The sequence below is a fragment of the Durio zibethinus genome, chromosome 18, assembly GCF_047325235.1.
Source record: "Durio zibethinus cultivar Kanyao isolate XHJ-2024 chromosome 18, ASM4732523v1, whole genome shotgun sequence".
Taxonomy (NCBI): domain Eukaryota; kingdom Viridiplantae; phylum Streptophyta; class Magnoliopsida; order Malvales; family Malvaceae; genus Durio; species Durio zibethinus.
The window spans coordinates 17,677,051-17,695,489 of NC_143179.1; the positions used below are offsets into that span (position 1 = coordinate 17,677,051).

Sequence of the window (18,439 nt, forward strand, 5' to 3'; positions counted from 1 at the left end):
TAATAAAATAATATCATTTAATTTATTAAAAATGCATAAAATTTATACATAAAAAAATATATCAAATATAAATTCTTATTATTATTCGGCTGTCAAAAGATCAATAACTGATTTTGCGGCTTTTATTTCTTTATAATAGGATGGTCCATTATGTATGTTTGGAAAAACTTGAAGCAAATAAAAGTTAGTAGCAAGGGTGATAATGATTCAGTTCTTTAAATATTATATAATATTATAAAAATTTAAATTTCATCAATTGATTCAAATTTTATTGGTTTGATTTATAAATTTTTATTTTTTAATTTTTTAAAATTTTAGATATTATTTTAATATACAATTTTAATATATTTAAATAAATGTTGATATAAAATTATTATTTTTATTTTATAAAAATTTACAAAATATATAAAAATTAAAAAATATATATAATTTAATTCAATTTATTTTTTTTTAATTTTTAATTTTTTAATTCAAAATCCAATCCAAATTTAATATAGACATTTAATATCCAAACTTAATTCGAGCCGAATCGAATATTAAAATTTTAAATCAATTTTTTAATTTTTTAATTTTTTTTCTCACCCCTAATTAGTAAATTAGTAGTTGTTTATTAAACTTGGAATAAGAAAACCATACACTATCATAACGGTACAGCCCCATTCCTTAAGAAGAAGAAGAAAAAAAAAAAAAACAGAGGGAAAGAAATTTCATAGCTGCCTAATGATTAAGACAATTAATAAACCAAAAAAATTATCGTCATCAACATAAATCACATGGTACTATTTTTTTTGAGAACAAAAGTTATAAAAATGATAATTTTGTAAGTGACCCAACAATTGAAGTGAGGATTTTTTCTGTCAATATCTCATATCAATGGCTTAGCCTAATATATAACACTAGTTTTTTTAACCCGTGCCATGCACGGAGTTTTTTTATTATATATGTTTATAGTTTAAAATTTTAATTTATATTAATTTTTATATTATATATAAATAAATAAAAATAATCATAATTATTTATAATTTGTAATTTAAAATTAAAAAAATTATCGATATATAAATTATTATGAAGAATTTAAATAAGTATTAAAAAAGTTTTAGATTATGAAAGTAAAATTATATACAAATATCAATGAGAAAGTTAATTTTTTATTTACAATTACATAAATTTTTTAAAAGTATATATTATTTTAGTATAAAAATTAAGATTTACACATGTGATATATCATAAAAGATTTTTGGATATTTAAGTTTGAAACTTTATCTTGTTAAACTTTTATGAAGAAAAGAAAAAAATATTGATTGTGAGAAAAAATCATAAATATATATTTAATAATTATTTAATTTAAAAAAAATATAAAATTTTAAAAATTTAATTTATCCAGGTTTAATTTTAAATTAAGATAAAAGAAGTTAGTATAATTTTAAATTTAGATATGTGTGTAATTTTAAATTGATATAAAGTATTTTTTTATTTTAAATTATAAAAAAATAAAGACAAAAATTAGTAAATAATATAGATTCAACCACAAATTTTATTTATTTAAATTTATATGAATATTAATTTAGACAGTGTATAATTTTTTTATGATTTTTAAGATTTAGGAATTTAACCTTTAAAAACTATTTGAATTGGATAAGAGTAAAATATGAGAAGATATATATTATTAGATTTAAATTAAGATAAATCTTATATATTTGAAAAGATTTTGATAAATATAAATTTTGAAACTTTAAAATTTTGAAAAATTAAATAATTGATTTAATAAAGTTATTTGATAATATCTTACATGTCAAAAATATAAGTTGTCCATTTAAGTATTTATGTAAATAAATTTTATCAGATTTTTATGTATGTTGTAATATAATATTATATATAATTTGCTTACAAATTTGAATTTATTTTGAAAAGATTTTTTTTAGTAGAAAAGCATCAATTTAAAAATAAAAGTAAAAGTTATAAAAATTAGGATTTGAATAATTCAACTTATTAAATATCATGAATCAATCAAACCGTTTTCCTGCCACTCTCCATTAATATGAGGTGAGGGATAGACCGATTTGGTTTGAGAAAAATAAAATAATTAATGGAAAGCAGATATATAGGCACATCGCATCTTAATTCTTAAATCTTAAATAGTTGCCTTTATGATATTCCACCGCCCTGGAAACAAACACAACTCTCTTCATGTTCTTTCATTTCCTTATTTATTGTCAAATGTTTGAAAAAATTATTTTAAATTAATGGCTAAGCTATATTTATACAATTGATCAGTCATTGAATAAATTCCTTAATTCTCTGTTATTTTTATGCTTTCGATGAAATAAAATGCAACCTCAAAAGTGAGCATTATGCAATATAACTACGTAAAAAACTTGACAGAAAATAACTCTTTTAGAGTCCATTTCCATGCATTCCATGATCCACGTTCCTTTCACATTACATCTATCCATGGCTAATTTAAGAGTCAGTAAAAAAACTGTAGCCAACTTATATCCTCGTTTTTTTTTTTCATGTAATAATAAAAACTATTGAATCAAGTTCTTGGAGAAATCTTTCAATCTTTTTCTGCTGTTTGTCTATTTGTCTATCTCTTTGCATTGTTTCTTTACCGCAGAACATTTGTCGGAAGCCAACGAAACTTAAAAAATTTTCTTTCTTTTCCCTATAAATCTCCTAAATCTTCTCTTTCTCGCTTCTTCAATCTTCCTTTCACTCACACCAAACAGGTCAAGAAAAATAAAAAAAGAAACAGTTTTAAAGAAGAACGTTTAGAATAGGCTTCCTGGTTTTTGAAAGCTGAATAAACATGGGAGGTTGCGTTACCAAGCCTAAGGTTTTGAAGGGTGATGAAGGGGAGGTCCCAGCTTCGGTCCGCCTCCTGAGCAGACGAAAGAGCATGGACCTGCGGTTGCTGAAGCAAAGGAGTCAGCTTTTGTTGTTGCTGGAGGTGAAAAGAAGGTGGAAGCAGTTGATATTAATGAGGTTGTTAAGGCCAAGGACGTTGATGAGGTCAGGAGGTTTTTATTGATGACAAGGTTGATGATCAATCAAACAAGCCACAATCTCTTAGTAATTTGTTCAAAGAGGTATCTGTTTCTAATTTTATGATCTCTTAGCTAGTAATTTCAATGGAACTGCTTTTTTTTTTTTTTTTTCTAAATTTAATGAGTTTTATCAATGGGATTATTGATCTTTGGATAACAAATAGGTTGTTATATTAATTTCCAAGCATTTTTCAATTGGTTGATGCTTCAATGCAATTTGATTAGTGCTTGATATGATTTCGTTAAAGCAGGGACGATGGGATCATTCCTTTGAATACGGTCGCATCTGTCTTTTCAATATGTTGGTTGTTTAACAGCATCTTTATCCTGCCTTTTTCATTGAATTATATCACTGGTTTTGTACCGTTTGGTTGAAAGTAAAGGAAAGATTGAAAAAAAACGTAAAATAATTCCTCGTATGGTTCCTGTTGATTTGGTATTGAATATCAAGATTCGAAGCATGAGATTAAAAACAAAACACAAAAGGATATTTCTCAATAACCATATTTAAACTGACCCGTCTTTTTGTTTGTCTGATATCTTGTCGATATCAATAATTTACTACTCCTAACACATTGTGGTGAGTTTTTCAATACCATGTCAATGAATTTCAGGCATTAGTTGTTTGCTTTGATTTCAAATTACAATGACACAAATTAGATTCTCGACTCTATGAAAACTGAAATGTATATTTTCACCATGAGCTACTGGTGCTGAATAGTTTTTGATCCAAGATCTGTAATAAATATTTTCATAAATTATACTATGAGTGCATTGAAAACCATTGTTGAGCAGCATACTTGTCGCTGGGCTCTGGGCACCATATAATGCCTTAAATTATTGGTTTTTAGGGGAATGCACCAATTCATTGAATACTTCCTGTTCTGGTTTGTTCTGTTCATTGGGATAATCTACTTCAAGTGAACTTATTGATGATGTTAATAGGTGCTTTATGATTTGTTATCATTTTGGAATGTCTCTGAAACTCTTTCTAGACATCTTTATCTGTAAAGCTTCATCAATGTGCATCCTTATGTTTGTTTTCTTCTCAGTAATATTGCACTGTGGATCCAAACTCCAAAGCATGAAAAGCGTCAAAAGTTAGCTGATTTTATTTTCGGCAAATTATTGGTTCATATTTTTCCAATAAAGATATGCTAAGCAGAATTGAAGTGTTCTGCTATTTGTTCTGATGAAAATGGTTTCATCAAAATGGGATTAATGTATTTTTGTCACATATGCATTACTAAGAAGAATGGCCAAGGAAAACTTAATTAAGTTTTAGCTCGCGCAACCCCTTGCCATATTCTAAGGCTGTGCCTTAGATGTACCAAAAAATAAATAATTAGGAGGTTTATATGTTGGATTAAAGAAATTAACTGCAACTTGTACAATGGTTCATTCATGCACTAAAAAGGATCCTACATAATAAGTAATGCAGCATTTGGCATCATTAAATGATTTTTGTTTCATAGACTTCAGCAACTGTGGGGTGCTTTTTTTCTTTGCAGGATAAAAAGGGGTCAGTAGAGAGTGACAACGCACCGCCGGAGCCAATGAAAAAAGAACCAATGGAGCCAGCGAAACAAGAATCATTGGAGACAGTTAAACAAGACTCATTGGAGCCAGTGAAACAAGAATCACCGGAGTCAGTGAAAAAGGAGCTATTAGAGCTAGAGAAGCAGGAACCATCAGATACTGAGAAACTAAAAGAGGTGCATGTGATTAATAATCAGGAAAGGGAGAAACCTGCTAACCCAATTGAACAGATCAACAAGCCATAGTCTGTGTTAATTGCTCTCGGAAAGATTGAATCAAAAGAATCAATTGAAGCCGCACCAGCACCTAAGCCAGCAGCAGCAGTGAATGTGCCTGAGACACAAAACAAGTAAACACATCGGCTGACGGTAAGGAAGATAAGACAGAGGTAGCAAAGTGAAGTTTGAACTGTAATGTTGAATTAAGTGTGATACAGGGAGAATGAAAAAGACTGATACATAGTTGGCTGGATAAAACACGTTCGCTTTTACTCCTACGAGGTGAGGCTGCTGGAGATATTGTTGGACAAATCAAGTAGTTCACTTAGTTTACGTGTTTTTGTTGTTCTGAATATTTATTTTTCTTTCATCTGTGTTTGCTTTCGATATATTCTAATTATTTATATGGACATATGGGATCATTGAATATATGAGCATTGATTCTGTTTATGCACCAGAACTCTGTTTTTTTTTTCTTTCTACCCAATGCTACTATGACCCAAATTATGAACTTCTAGCAGCTATGCATTAGCAAGAAACCAAAACAAAAAGCTAAGAAAAGCTTAAACAAAACATGTTGAGATTGATTTCCATTTTGTTTAAAGGTTTACTGTAAACATCTGCCAGTTCTTTTGATTAAGATAAAGTTGCAAATGTACGCAGGCCATAAGTTCCACTCTTTTTAGTTCAAGTTTAATATTCTTCTCAGATCATTGAGCTTGAGGGTCCCTATTGAAGATAAAGCTGCTGCCTTATCTTTAACTGCAAAGTCTTTGAGATAAGACTCTTGTTTATAAAGTTTCTGATAGGTTGATAATAACAGTATATTCAATTATTTACTTCACAAATTGTATGTTGTAATCATGTAAATATGACAAATACAACAAGACTAGCCGGCCAACTGTACTTCAAGGGGGGCAATCCCTTAAAAAATTCTGTAGCTTGTGTACTGACAGTATGAAAAACGATTAGAGATAGTAAAAACTACAACTAATTATGATTCTAGCAATAATTATTTTGGTTGCTCCCCTTAATATTATTATCGTAATGTTATAATTAAGGGACAACTTGATCCCTAATCATTGTAATATTTTAAGTAGAAAATACTTCACAAATCCTTCATTATATTTTTTTTCTTTTTCTTTCCCTTTTGAAAGGGTTGGTGGTGCTGTACTGTTTGATTAAAAAATTACAGAATTCCATCCTTCCTCAATTTTCTTTAAGAATTAGATGGGCAAGAATGTTTGTGATCCTTTTCAGGGTCGTAAACCAGTGATAATTATGTTGCTGGTTCAAGCAGTATGTGCTGCAGTAAATGTCTTCTACGAATTGGCTGTAATTAATGGTATGAGCACGAGGGTACTCATTTCTTATAGATTTATCTTTGCCACTGCTTTTCTAGTTCCCCTTGCATTGATGTTAGAAAGGTAACTTCATATTTTTCTTTTATACGAGTGTTTCTTTGGTCTCTATATTTCTTGTACTTTCTTTTAAAGAACTAATTTTGCTCTTTTGGTCTAATTACACATGAACACAACTTATCCAGATAGCATTGTCCAATCCATCGTTGGAATTATTATTCAATAATTAATGTTAATGTCTTTTTTTTGGATACTTGAATATTTTTATTCCAACATCCAAAAGAAGAAGAATATATCTCCTACATTATAATTTATAACAGTTCAACACAAAAACATCACCAGGAATCTAGTCCTAGATAAGTACATAAACTTCTGTTCAAATGTTTAGGAAAGCTGGAAACTTTAGTTCTAATGTCCGCAGTTATTTGTTGAAGAACAATGATCCTTGGGAGGGATTTTATTGGTGTGCCAGAAAGAGTTCCCGGTTTGCCAAATGGGGTAGATATGAGCTTTCCATTCAATTCTCAGAGTCAGTGCAAGGGAGGCAGAGGATTTGCCTTGGAAGCTCTAGCAGCCCTTTGTAGCTCTGTAGACCAATCTCTACTAAATGTGCTCTCTGTATTTATCGTCTTCATTACACAAGTAGCAATTTATCTTCTGAAGTTGAATCGCCCATGAATTAATTAATTCTGAATAGAGTGGTTAGTCTGTCCACGATAGCCAGCCAAGCAATGGAGGAACGTGATTGGGGTCCTAGATTAGCCCATGTCAGAAAACTTTAGGCTTATTGATTCTCGATCTATCCCAAATGCAGGCAGCTGTATAAACTCCAGATTTTGAAGCTTCCCCTTTCTTAGATGTGCCTTGAAATTTCCGACTCACACGACCAAACCTACTTTATTGAAGTATGCAAATCTAGAATATCCATTCTTTACAACTCTTAAAGGCAGCCACCTTTGTTGATCAATAAAGGTGTGCCATCTATCTTTATTGATTCAACAAACGTTTGTCATTCTTTTCCTTTTAGCAGCCTTTGGTTTTTTCAAGCATGATTGGCCAAGTTTTGCACTGCCCTATAAATATGGCATTTAGCCAATCGGTTAATACACCCTATATAATGAATTACAAACAGAAGACCAAATGCCAAGAACGAGTGTGGCAAAATTGATGCTAAGGGAGAGTGCCTTGAGCTGTGTCGAGTGCTGAGATGTGTTAAAAACACAAATTATTAATTGCCCAATGGGCCATGGGCTAAAAGCATCAAGCTGTTAGCTGTAAGGTGCCTAATGAAAATGCCGATAGACAATAAGAGGTAGTGCAATTGGGTGCCGTTATGAGCCTTCAAGTTCCAAAGCTTTTAGAGAGAGTTTTCGGTTAGAGCATATAGCTCTTGGGGTTGAGTGTTGGTGAGGCCATTTTCGGGAGTGTTTGTTATTTAGCCTCTTATATCACAATAAAATGATGTCACGGTTAAGCTAATTTTCTCAATAAAATAGTATCAGAGCTTCTCCATCCTAACAACCTTTAATCATTTCTGGCTCAGAGCGATAGGTACAACCGCAAGAACAGAAGCTCTTATGATCGGTATAGATAGTAGGCCTAGACCCAAGCTACCCGTAGAGAGCCTGCTTTGCTGACAAGAGACCAAATATGCTTTAAGATACAAGAAAACTATAACTTTACAAACTAGTAAATCATTTAACTTAATTTGTTCTTCAATATCATTTTATCTATGATGATATGTATGCATGTTCCGCAGTTCATCTTGTGAATCTGAATTCTCTATATATATTTAGAGGAAGAGTAAGTGAAAACTGACATGGAAGATAGCATTTCAAGGGCTCTTATCTGGGTTGTTTGGGTAAGAATAACAAATGATAACTTGCAATGAATTTATCAACAGTAATGACCTTTCAGGCGGTCAAGAAATAGAGATTAACTAATTTTTTTAAGGAAAACAGTTGTGTAATTCATTCGAGCAAAGTTCCTAACAAGGTAAATATGAGGTTTAAATTTTGTTGCAGGGGAGCATTGGGCCATAATTTATTCATTGAAAGCTTGGCCTTGACATCTGCAACATTTGCTACAGTCATGTCCCTTTTAATTCCTCTTGTTGCATTCATCAAGGTCGTAAGCTTAAGGTATTTTCCCTAAAACTATTTGACTAGTGCTTTTGCATTTAGTTTTTTTGCTATTTATTTCTTATTTTTATTTTTTATTTTCTACTATAAAAAATAAAAAGCAAATAATAAAAGCATCAATCATATGAAGCTAAGATTATTAGAATAGATTTACTTCTACATATCCAATACAAGGAATAGATCAAGTTGATTGACTCAAGGGTTTTGTTTTTCAGACTTAAAGGCTACCAAGATTTCAATCATATTCACCAAAAATAAAAAATTTAATATTTTTTCGATAAATCACATAATTATTGATACTGTAAAAGTTTTATTAAGCAATGATTTTTAATAGTATAGTTTTTTTTTTTTATGACATGTAACGGATTACTTATATTTATAAGATAAAGAAGTTCGAATATAAAAGTTGTTTCTGATTAAATTAAAGATTTACCAAAAATATAAATTACAATGATTATGAAAAAAATATAGATTACAAATACAGTTTAAAGCCACTTGCAAAAGAAAAAAAGAAAATTCCCTTTCCCTTTGTCAGGTTAGAGAGGTTGGCAATTAGAACGTTGGCGGGGAAGGTCAAGGTGGTGGGTTCTGTCTTGAGCATGGGAGGGGCGATGGTTCTTACTTTCTATGAAGAGCGAGAGATTAACCTTTAGTCAACCAATATAAACCTGGCTAAACATGATGGTGATCATGCAACAAACACACATACTTTGCTTGCTAATAATCAAGTATTGGGCTCAATGCTGGGTATAGCATCCTGCGTCTCTTTTTCGGTTTGGTACATAATTCATATAAGTTTCCAAGTAGCATTCCATCTGAAATGTTTATTACTGACTTTTATTTATTTATTTTTTTCCTAAAGATACTTTAGCATTCCGCCTAAAATGATTATCAGTATTTACTTTTTCTTTTACTTTTATAAAAAATAATTTGATATATTATAAGTATAAAAATGTTATATATTGATATATTATAAATGATCAAATCATTATTTGTTTTAATATAAATAAATATTTAAATTTTAAAATATTTATTTTTTTAATTTTTAAAAATTTAAAATTATTAATGATGATGTGATAATTTATAATATATTAATAATGTATATTGTATAATATTATATATGATAATATATCAAATATAAAAAAACTTTCTATTTTTAAATTATGTTTGTCTTAATCCTTCAATTTTCTTTTTATCATTTTAAGCTCTATTTTTTTAATTTCAAATAAATCTAATATATATATATATATATATATTATAACAACATACATAAACAAGTTTGTCACATAGATACTTATGTGGATAACTCTCTTAAATGATACATAGGATAGTTTTTAAAAGAATAAAATAATTTCTTTTAATTACAAATAAGTTAATTTTAAATTTATTCAAATATCAAAATTATTCAAATTATAATTGAAAATCAAATCAATTTAGAGATATATTATTTTAAATTAAAAATATAAAATATGAATTTTACTTTTTTAATAAATAAGTTTAGTTGTTTACCAAATAACCTTATTTAAAAAATTATTTAATTTTCAAAATCTTTCAAACATATTTAAAAAATTAAAAAAATTATCGTCCTAATTTTTTAAATAATAAGATCATAAAAATAATTATATCCATTTGAACTATAATTATCAAATTTGTATTTCAAATAAATGCAAAAAATTTAATATTATCTTTATTAGTTATTATATCTATTTTAAATTTTAAAAAATTAATTTAAAAATTATGTATTTAATCCTAATTGACACTAAAGAATTCTTAAACTATAAATGTAATGTATTATATATCATTTTCTAAAAAAAAAATTTCAATTATTTTTTTCAAGGTATATCCTATTACTATTGTAATTTTTTTTAGTTATAACTTTTTTACAAGATATATTTTATTGTTATTACAGATTCATTCTTATGAAAAATAATTTTTTTAATTTATTTTTTCTTCTTTTACATTTTTCTAATATTTTTCTTATTTTGCATAATAATTTAATCAAGATTACTAAAGTGAAAATATATGAATACTTCTTTTATTATTTAATTATCATTTAGTAATATATATTTTTATTTTTTAAGAAAGACATAATTTATTTTTATTTGATATTATCTTACATATATATATATATATATATATATAACTATGATTGTAAACAAAAATATCCAAAAGAAAGACATAATTTTTTTTCTATTTTTAGAAAGTTTATTTTTTAATAACAAATCAATACATATATATTTTATATATATTATGAGTTTTAAAAATTTAAATGTAATTTTGAAAAAAAAACTAATATATATTCATATTAAATAAATAAAATTATTTCGTAATTATAATATAATTTAATCATATTTTAATAAAAAGGTCACGTGATGCCACATGACATATCATTCAACCAAATAAGGTAGTCAACTATCATGTGGTTGATAACAGTCACATGATAGTCAACTATCACGTGAACTACCACGTGAGTAATAGCATAGCAATCCAACAGAAAATTTTCCTTTCATTTCTCGTTTCCTTTCTCTCTGTACAATCTCTTTCTAGATTTAAAGCTTCAAGAACCATAAACCTCTTTGTCTAAAATCCAATGCCAGATGTTGCATGGTTATCGTTCGGTTGCAGCCGACCGTCACTCGACAACGCTAGAATTACTCTCCTTAATCTCTTTTACCCTTTATTTGACTTTAAAAAAAAAAAAAAAAACCTAAAAATCCCTAGCTCATTGAATCCCGCTGCCTTCGTTAGAATTTAGAAACCATGTTTCTCTCGCCTTCAAACGCTGTGGTGACGGCTTCCTTGTCCTTAACAACTTCAACTTCAATCTTACTAGCCCAAAAAGAGTGAAGAGGAGGCGGCAGCATCAGGCAAGGCTGTGAACTTTGTAAAGGAAAGAAAGACTAAGTTAAATTTTCAATGGCTCGAGAGAAAATTTTGATTAGGCAATATGTTATGAGATTCTTCTCTTAAGTATCCCATCTGATCATTGCTAGTTAGGGAGGACCACATTTGGTGGACCATAGGCGTAGGAAAGGTAAGGCAAGTGTGGGTGAGTTTGGTGCTGGTAATTACTCATGTAACATCAGAGATCAAGTAACGAAATTTAAAATTTTTAATTCCCAATTGATAGGATTACAAATATTGCTATATATGCACATTCATACTAACATAAAAACATTAAAAAAAAAAAATCAAGAATCATACTTAAAACCCTAAAGTATTACTCAACTAGGATTTTTATCGGAAAATCTTTAAAACCTTCAAACTAAATTATAGCAAACCATTTTATCTAATTCTCTAGCTTCCGATGATATCTACACAAATAATTAAAGAAAAACCTTAAAAAGAGCTTGGGCTAGCCAAAACCGAGACTTAAGAGGGAGAGGCAAGGCTCTTTAAATAGAGGAATTTATCATCCACCAATCAAAATTTTATCCTAAATAAGATTGTATTTTGCTACCTTATAATAGGACCTTTGGACATATTAATTATTTCAATTAAGTACTTAAATTCCAAACTTGATTTCAATCAAGGTTCAACTTGATTCTCCCATTTAATTTCTCAACTTAATTATTCTTAACATGCTGATCCATTAGATCCTTAATAAATTGAGAATAAATATAAGATTAAATGGATCGAACTCTTTTTCTTCATTATTAATTCTCTAATTAATCAATTTCATATTTATAAATCAAAATTAAAATTTAGTAATGCATGATGACCATCCAAATATTAAAAACAGTTAAAAAGGTTTAACTAACATATTTACTCTTGGTTAGGGGGAATAATGGTTTGGATCAATTCAGTTTTTTTGATAATGTATAGTATTATAAATTTTAAAAATCTAATTCAAATCCGAACCGATTTTTTTAAAATCAATTCAAAATGAATTTTACTTATTCAATTCATTGATTTTTTAAATTTAATTTATTTTAATTTATTTATATTATTTTAATATGATTTTAATATATTTAAATAGATTTACATATAAAATAATAATTTTTATTTTATAAAATTTAAAAAATATATAAAAGCTAATAAAAGTATATCATTAAGTTCCATTTTTTACTTCATGATCTGAATTTAATATATATATATATATATTTAATATTCAAATTTAATCCAAATTAAATAAAAAAATCAATTCAAACTAAACCAAACAATATAATTTTGAATCGATTTTCAATTTTTTATTTTTTTCATCCATACCCATGGTCTTATCACATAATTCTATCTTTCATCATTATATCGCAATAGAACTACAGCATGGTTCAATGTCTATTCTATTTGTCCTATCTATTTTGATTCTTGATTACATGAAGCTTTCACTCATTGAATGAATCTTGAACTCCTTCAATTTCATTCTACTTCAACTAGAGATTTCCTGAGTTAATATTTCTTAAAAAATACTGAGATATTCCCTCGATCATTGAGGGTCATAAATCTTATTTGGAATATTCCTCTAACTCCATATGATTTATGCTATATCCAATATCCATCCTATTAAGCATCCTCGGTTAGAAACGTATAGGATTAATATTAACGTATAACACTTGTCATACAAGCTAGATAATGGTCTCAAGTAAAACGACCAGTACTTATGCAACCATCACATGAAAATATTGTTATATACACTTTAGTGATGAAAGTAAATATTATTCTCATAACAAGTCATATTCAATGAACTTGTTAATATAACAAGCACATACATATTCAGCTCAATTACATCTGTACTTCAACTTATGTGATTAATTACTTATTTCACAGGTAAGAGTATAAACATGTATCAATCTCAAATGTTTATATCAATATAAGTGCCTTAATGTATAAATGTAGTGCTTTTTTTCTAAGTCAAAATATATTGAATGGAATTAAGGGTACAAGCAGACAGATACAACCAAATAGGTGTCACCCACCAAAATGACATTTGAGAAAAATATATATACACTATAAATGAGAGACACTCCATCCATACCAAAACCATACCTAATAACAGGGAATACATTACCACCACACCAGTGGCATCTCAACTCTATAAATGTAATGCTTAATGTGACATATTATCCAAAGCCAATCCGGTTGGTCATAAGGAATACATTAACAGCCGGTGCATGCTACATGCATGTTGGCAGGGTTGCTTTTGGCTTTGGTTAAATCTTAGATCTAGAGATTTTAGGGCTTTTAAGAAAATCCAAGCCAAATAAAGGATAGAGGAGATCAAGGAAAGTTTTCAGGTGTTTGTTGGGGTAATTCCAACGATGTCGAGCGACGATCGGCGACAACTTTGTAGTGATCGATGTAACAGTTCGATGTCGGATTCTGGGCCATGAGGTTTACGATTCTCGAAGCTTTAAAAGTAGAAAGGAAGAGACTGTAGAAAGAGGGAAGAAACAATGAAGAAAAAGATTTTGTTGGGTTGTCATGTCACCAGCCACATGACAGTTAACTACAACATGGAATGTCTCATGACAGGTTTTACTTATGTGGCATGCCGCATGGCAGTTTCTAATGGACCATCAGTCACGTGACTCTTTTCCGTTATACATTGGTAAAATTGACCCAAAATAAAAGATGAGAGATCAAAATTATTCAAATAAAAATTGAGGGATCAAAATGACTTTTTCACGTAATTCAAGAGTAAAAATATTTTTATCAATTTTTTAACTTAAGAAAGAGTGATTCAAACCCTGAGTTTTAAAAGAAGATCATATACTGATTAACTGCCTAACCCAAATGCTTTGGTTGCATTGTTTTCTTGTTTTTAAAACATATGTTATGAATGGTTTTTCCACAGGCCAAGTTGAATGAAAATTATCCTTACAAATATTCGTGTACTGCTTTGATGTGCATCACAGCATCAATTCAGGCAACAATTTATACCATAATTGTTGATAGGAATTCGTCTGCATGGAAGCTTGGTTGGAACATAAGGCTTTTCAGCTGCGTTTACACTGCAAAAGCAAATTCCCAGCCAGCAAAAATTAATGTTCTGACAGAAACAGAAAATTGCACCTTCATTGAATTTAATAATTATATATAATAATTTAGTTTATTGATAAAATATTCCTTGTATGAACTCTTATTGCAAGGGAACCATTGCCACAGGATTAATGACTGTTGCTTTGACTTGGTGCATGCGGTTGAGGGGACCCTTATTTGTGTCTATCTTCATGCCTTGTACGCTGATATATGTTGCCATTGTCGAATATTTGTTCTTAAACGAGAGGCTACATCTAGGAAGGTTTCCAACTCGATCGATCAATTTCAAATTAAAGTCCAATACATTTCTTTATAAACTGTCATTTTTTCTTGCATCTCTTTTTTATTAAGATAATTAAAACGTTATATGTTGCATGTAACAGCATTTTAGGTTCGGTGATCATAACGATGGGATTATACGCTGTATTGTGGGGAAAAGCAAAAGAGACGAAGAATTCAACGCAACTAGCAGTACAAGAACATCCAAAGGAGTTTGAAGCTGTGGAATACAGGCAAGGAGGCGATCAAATTTCTAATACAGGCAAAGACATTTAGATCAATGTAGTTAATGATCAAAGAGATGTTGTATTTTCTGATGCCAAGTGATAAAAAACATAGCACATGCTGTGTTTGATATGTTTACAAATCCATGTGACGGATTGGGTTGCTTTTTTGGGTCCCTAAAATAAAAAATTCAATTATCCAAAATTTAAAAGAAAAACATAGCACATGCATGTTTCCATAGCTAATTTATGGCCTTATTATATAGATTGTTTAACGATGTTATTTGTGCAACACATGGCTAATTTAAGTCCTTACTGTATTTTGATTATATTGAGCTTTCCATTTATGTATAAAAAAATTGAAATATTAATATACTATGCCTTTTATATATGATATTTTTGCTTTTTCGTCTCTACTTATTTTGGGGGTTTTTTTATTCTTCATCTGGTTCGACTGGGTCTGGCATTAGACTGGATTTTTAAGATCAAGCTTGGTTTAAAATATTATTTTATTAATAAAAAATTTTAAATTAACTTTAATTTTGAAATTTATTTAAAATAATAAATATTAATATATAAATATTTTTAAAATTTTTAAATAATATTTTAAATAATAATGGACATAAACAGACTTGTACAGACAAATTGAGTCTCTCGACCTGGCCCAACCTAATTTCGTCGATGAACATCTCTAACTTCATGCATGGTGAAAGGATAAATCAATTGAGAACCAATTAAGCCCCAAAAGAGATCAAAATGAAAAGTTAGAACCTAACAAGTGCGAATCGGGCCCAATGGCTCAAAATCAAACCCAAAAACAAAAATATAATTGGAAAAAAAAAATGACAGAGGAAGAAAACGAGCACCACCAAATGAAATTGCCAACACCCTACCAAATTCTAAAGCTTGAATTTCAAACTGAAAAAGAAATTCTAAAAGAAAAAAATATTCTCAAGATAAACATTATCAGAAACAAATATATACCACATGGCAAGACATGGCCCATGGGCAAGACTTTCCCTCCTCATCCTTGTAAGTCCATGCATGCAGCACACGTAACATCCAAGTGGGACAAACACTTCCCAATTCTTCACTTTTTACTTAATTAATTTCAGTTTTGGAAGGAGTTCTATAGCACACTTTTTTTTTTTTCATTTGTGGCACTTGGTTTAACTAAGTGTACTATATATATGGTAAAAGAGTTAAGAGAACTTTTCGTATAATTTTTTTTAAAGTTTTCTCGAAAATAATTTCATGGGTAACAATATTTGTAATCCTCGTGTCAAGGGCTAATAATGATTTAGTTTGATCAGGGTTCTGGCTTTTGAGTTGATTTAAATTAAATAAATAATACTGTAAAAATAATGAAATATTAAATTAAAGACTAAAATTGTTAGTTCAAATTTTTTATAAAGTTATTGAAGTCAATTATTTTTATTTTTTATCATTTTTAAAATTTACATTTTTACATATAAATAAATAAATAAATAATATGCAACATCTTACGTCCAATTATTGATGTAGGGTAAAAATAAATATAATTTTTTTACTATTAGACAAGAAACGACGGAGAAAGGGGAGATGAACATGACAGCATGCAAAAGTTGATAATGATCTGCCCCAATGACAGGGGTCCTTTTCAAAGGAAAATGTTCCTAAAGTTCTGAAGTAGAAGGAATTCCACATGATGACGGTGTTTTGGTGAAGATAAGTTGGCTCATGAGCCGGAGGGTGAGCAAAAATTGGTTTGGGTTTGTAGTAAGAAAATATGGTAAGAATTCGGAGTTTATTACGTTTTGATGTTTAAATTAATTAGGAGGATTATAATTTTCGAAAGAAAAAAATAAGTTACAGAGAGTATATGAGAAGCTAAGAGTTTAGAATGTGTATTTGAATTTTCTTTTTACTTTATATATGAGTTGATGGATGAAAATATTATCAAAGTTGATGATAATTGATAGAAAATTTATGTGGAGTTCAAAAATGATCCATGTGGATAAGTATGGATAACATTTAATGATTCTAACAACTTAAAAGCAAATTAACTTATTGTGAAATGATGTATTGATGAAACGTTAATAAAAATTATTGGACGAGCTGTATTTACAGGTGAAAAAGTCTTGGTAAGTGAGCAACTCAGGATCGAGCTTATATTGTGTCGATGAATTTAAATATTAATCTTCTTTAATGATAACATGATAATCAAATATGCATTAATTTTGCAAGCATAAAACTTGAACTTATTATCTAGACGATTATGCGTAACATTATATTTGCACTTAAAAAGCATTAGAAATCAAAATTTCAAGTTGGAGAAGTTTAGTATTCAAAGTTTCAAAACTGAAAAAGGGAATTAATGGGTTTATGTAATCCTACTATAATAAAATTTCATATATAACAAAAAAAATTATTGATGCAGTAGGTTAATCATTACTTAGAGCTCGCTTACTTTTGATTACATTATTAACATCCAAATGAATTTTGAAATTCAAAGTTTTAGGAAGTGAGGAATTTTGGCTAAGGTTAGTATTGGTTGTGAATAAATTTTAAAAAATATATAGTACGGTGAAATTTGTCATTATATTACAATTCAATATTGAATTTTATCACCTTATTTTAATTTTATTGAATTTTATTATTGTATTTCATTTTTGTTCATTAGACAAAAGAAATAGAACTTCAATTTTGTTCATTGTTATTAAAAATTTTGTCACTATTAATTTCTTTGATTTTTGAATTAAAAAAAACAAAATTAAAATACTTTTTCAAAATATTCTGTTAATGCAAATGATAAATTTTATTATTTTATGAAAACAAAATTAATATAAAATGATTATAAAATTCAATGAAATTGAACTACAAATTAATAAAATCAATATTGATTCTTAATATTATGACAAATTTGATCTTAATTAAAAAATGCCTATTATGTTTTGTAGTTTATCATTCGAAACAAAAAAAAAAAATTGATCTTTTGATTTTAGGTTTCAAACTCTGATAGTTTTAATTTTGGAATGAACTCTAATTAAACTTTATTAACAATTCATCGGTCAAGAAAAAACAAAAAAGTTTAACTTTAGACGTTGGCAAACACCCATTTTTTAAAATTAATCCACCAATCATTTTTAATACTATAAACACTATTTTTTTTTAATTTTAATTTTTATTATTTAAATTTTTTTTTCTTCATTTCTGCGTTTGTCTTCTTCTTCCTTTCTTTTTCTTTTTTTCTTCATCTTTATCTGGTTCAAATCTGGTACACAATCTCTAAAGTCAAAAGCACCATTGATAGCTGCCAACAATCGACAAGCCACCAATCGCGGACAGTAGGTGTGATTTTTCAGTTGAAAAATAGGATTCGAATTTCAAAAAATCTGAGATTTGAATCCCAACAAGCTCTATAAATAAAGCTTGCAAACCAGACCAAAAAAAGAGGAGAAAGGGAAGCACAAAAAAAAAAAGAAAAAACGATAAAAAAAAAGAGGATTCTGCCAAAAAAAATTTGCAGAAACACAAAAAAAAAAGAGAAGAAGCAAAAACAGTCCCCTGGAACGGGAAGCCCAGCACCAAACTACACCTACAAAGACACCCAACGAAAACAAACTAGAAAACACACAAAAAAAAGTGTTTTTTTTCACCGAAACTTTGAGC

General features: G+C 28.6%; 1 pseudogene; it reads left to right on the top strand.

Annotated features, from left to right (window-relative positions):
• Positions 1–2,419: 2,419 nt before the first annotated feature.
• Positions 2,420–5,726, top strand: LOC149513796 (uncharacterized; annotated as a pseudogene).
• Positions 5,727–18,439: the final 12,713 nt, after the last annotated feature.